This window comes from Triticum aestivum, chromosome 2A (genome assembly GCF_018294505.1).
Source record: "Triticum aestivum cultivar Chinese Spring chromosome 2A, IWGSC CS RefSeq v2.1, whole genome shotgun sequence".
Lineage (NCBI taxonomy): Eukaryota > Viridiplantae > Streptophyta > Magnoliopsida > Poales > Poaceae > Triticum > Triticum aestivum.
This window is the reverse complement of record NC_057797.1, coordinates 780,080,201-780,084,224: the sequence shown is the minus strand read 5'-3', so window position 1 is coordinate 780,084,224 and position 4,024 is coordinate 780,080,201. Positions and strand designations below refer to the sequence as shown.

Genomic DNA, 4,024 nt, shown 5'->3' with positions numbered 1-4,024 from the left:
CCGCCCAGCTCTGTTCTCTTGTCTCCCCACGCCGACCGGAGTGCAGCTTGCTCCGCCGCAACTCTCCCATGAAGATGTAGATGCGGGCGGTACTCTCCTTACGGCGGCAGGGGCTCTCCACCTCCAGTGCGAGCGGGGTGTAGGACGAGTTCGAGGTCAGCGGTGACCACCGGCGGTGAGAGGAGGAGGATGCACAGATTTGGAAAGGTACTTCTCCTCACCTGAATTTTTCCAAGTACACTGAATTTTCATCTCAGGATGTGGTACCCCTATGCATATGTATTACAGATTTGAAATAGAACCTTTAAAGACACGACCCTTCCACTCGCTCCCATGATTCAGTTTCAAATCTGAAAACTCCTGATAATTTCATTTAAAGAACTATCATGGTTTATTACTACGTGGACATGGGCACAAACACGTTGTATACTAGGTGGTGATACTGCATTATTTATCTTTACTAACTATTGAATCGCTAGAAAAGCTTCCGGAGGACCTTTTGCTAGTAGGCCTGGTCACAAAATCGCCAAATCATGCTACAGCTTTCATGTATCAGAATACACATTGGTGACCGAAAACAAAAATAAAATGAAATAGAGAAGTTATGATAGTCGATTAAAAATACCAATCATTATATAAGAAAAAAGTATAATCAGGACATACGGTGATGTAGAGTCTGGTGGTAATGAAAACTCTCATTTAGAATAAGGACATCAATTAAGGCCACATACCATACCACATATGCATATTGTTCCTCATGCACACAAATACAGATCGACTTGTCCAGAACAAGATTTGCATCCTCTTGCTGGTTCCCAGGGTGAGAGACCTAGCCATGGCGAGTTGCTCTTTGATGCTACATGATAGGGGTTGGCTGCTTGGCTTATGGTGTAACCCGGTGGCGCCGTCTCCCTTCCCGTTCGTGTCGTCCACCCAACGTGAGACCAATATGGACTGTCCTCCCGGTAAGCCTCCACGCCTGTTCTTCACAATTTGGTCAAAGGATACCAAGTTGACCTCGATCTTGGCTTTTATGAACTGGACTCAGCATTCTGTTCTCAGTCCAGCCAGTTAGTCCATATTGTCGAGCATCTCTTGAACCCTTGCAAATGCTTCCTCTTTCTCTCCTACACCTGTCACCTCAACGACCAGGGCCACAAATGATAGAAAACACTTAGTTTCTGCAAGAATGAGCTGATTGTGATGACAACTAGGATTATTACACACCTCGGCTTTGGATATTTCCCAGAATTGATCTTTAGCACCCCACGTTATGTTCATTTCATGACGATCTTGTGCTGAAAGTCAGATCTGATGGCTATGGGAGATGATGTTGGAGAAGATGGTGGAGGTGTTGTTGAAGATGGAGGTGATGCTGCAGGTTGAACACCAATTGAAGTGGAAGCAAGTGGCAGTGATGGATCTTGTTCATAATAAGTAACCTTTTCAATAAAAATTTCAGTCTTATTAAGTTCATGTATGATATCCACAATACTTGGCCTTTTGTGCCTATCCATCTCCATGCAGCTCAGTGCAATTAATCTCAATGCATATTTTCACTTGCCGGCATTGTGCTTCTAGTGGCTCAGGAGAACTCCACGTTTCTTTTGACCTTTTTCTTCAATTTCCTAGTATCTGTGTGATCCACGTGTAAAGTTAGAATTACAACATACACATCTACACCATATCATAATGACATTTTTTTCCAATCGAAGAAAGATATCTTTCTTACTTGATCAGAAAACTCTTGGTAATGCATTTCAGCATGTCTGGTGTGGCCACTGGGCCTTGCAATTATCTTGGTCATTACAACCCCCAAGCTGAATATGTCTAGCTTGTTTGAGACCACATTTCCAAATAAATATTCAGGTGGCATTTATCCACTGCATATGGCAACAAAAATATATATCATAAATACAATGTCTTCAATAGAAATGGAATAATTAGCTGCAAGCATTTACTTACATAGTTCCAACAGTGCCTTTTGTCACCTTGGTCGGTTCTTCGCTGCAGAACTTTGGACAGACCAAAAACTGCAAGTTTGGGGGCCATTTTTTCATCTAGAAGTATTTTGTCTGGTTTTAGGTCCAAATGGTAAAATGGTTTTTCCAATCCTTTATGAAGGTATTTTAAACCTTCACAAGACCCTTTGATAATTTTGTAACGCGTCTGCCAATCAAGTCCTTTACATTCATCTGCAAATTTATTATACAAAGAGGCTCTCAACGGAATCCAGATACAAACGGAGGCACCATGGGCACGCACGCAGCAAGCATCAGCACATCGCCGTCTCTCTTGTCCTTGTAGCGCCGCCCCGCCACGGAGGTGCGCGAGTCCGTGTACCCCAAAAGCGATAGTTTTTGTCAATTACTCCTTGGGGGCGCATAGATATTGGCTATAGCTTAGCTGCTGCTGGAGCTAGGAAGATATACAAGCGCTGCCTGTTTAGTGGATGGAGAGGCATAGATATTTTGTTGATCAGATCTGGACACATGGTGACTTCATCGAGGCATTTGACCAGATCTGGACCCATGGCGCCTCGCGTGCCGCTACGCAACGTCGAAAAAGACACGGCCTCACTGATCTAGGCGGAAGGCGAGTGCAGTGCACGTGCCTGCAATTTACTAAGCTGATACTAGTACTATATATACGATATTAATTGTGAGATAATCAAGGAGCCGCACGTCGTTCGGCAAGCATACAGCCACTCACATGGGCGTGAAGACCTTGTTCATACCTACTGTAGACTCCTGAACCGTATGCGGGCATGTGGCTACCCCTTGCCATGACAGTTCCTAACTTGTTCATACCTAGTACTTTGAGATCTCTTTAAAGTTCAGAAGTACTAGTACTACTAACAGTCTCAAAGACCAAAACATCTCTCACTACTATCAAACCTCAATCTAAGAAACGAAGTATTTCAACTACCGGATCCGGGCGCTTTGCCCAGTGTTGCGCACACTGGGCAAAGGCCGAGTGCCATCCCAGTGACAATCAGCAAAACTGGGAGCACAGCAGCACACCATGTGTCCATGATTTGTTGAGTGTCTACTAGACGCGGGCACTCAGCAAAAATGTGTCGGCAAAAGCCCATCCGCGGGCATTGGCGGGGCTAGCATAGGGCATCATGTGTCCAGTTTGTCACCTATAGTTTTGAAAACCTGACTAAACAGGCCGTTCGACCAGAGAAAACCAGAACCGGCGCCTGGTCCGGTTTTTTACAAACACCAGATTTTATTCATTTAGCGGTAGCCCATCTAAGTGTAAAATGCCCCTCGGAAAGCCAGGAATTACATCTGAAAAAGTTACAATATCATCTAACACTACAGCCTCCTTGGCGCACATATGTGCAACAGAATTAACAGGTCGACTAGCATAATGAAGCTGGAATCCATGGAAACTTAATATCTCTTCTTGCATCTCCTGTAGAATGTGGTAGCCAATTGATCTATCCACTTTGCCTTGCTTGCCATGGGTTCTTGGCATTCAAACAGTCCGTCTCTATGATGATGGACTAGTACCCCTCCTCCTTTGCAAACAGCACGGCGTCATGGCACGCCAAGAGCTCCAAGCTAAGAGGGTCAGTGACACCCACATAGCTGGCACATCTTGCCGACAGAAAAGCACCATCATGATCGCGAGCAACCATTCCTGTGGCTCCCTTGCCATTAGCATTATCAACAGCACCGTTGACCTTTATCTTTAACCATCCCGTTGCTGGCACAGCCCAACGGGAGGATAGGAGTGCATTGGCTACCCTCCTTAATTACCTCGGAGTAAATATCTGAGAATGCGACAAAAACTGTGTTTTTATAAGATGATCCTGCGTGGAAAGACGTACGGCTCCTTGATTACCTCGGACTTAATCCCTTTTTTTGTTGCGGGAATCTCGGTGTAAATATCAGGTTAATTGCAGAGGCACGTGAACTGCACTCACCTACTGCCTAGATCAGCGAGTCATTGTATTTTTAGACATTGCGTAGCAGCACGCGAGGCACCATGGGTCAGATCTGACCAACAAATT

The 4,024-nt window shown here is 45.0% G+C and overlaps 1 pseudogene; it reads right to left on the bottom strand.

The window, feature by feature from the left end:
• Nucleotides 1-672: 672 nt before the first annotated feature.
• Nucleotides 673-2,367, bottom strand: LOC123038298 (probable serine/threonine-protein kinase At1g01540; annotated as a pseudogene).
• Between the last annotated feature and the right edge of the window lie 1,657 nt (nucleotides 2,368-4,024).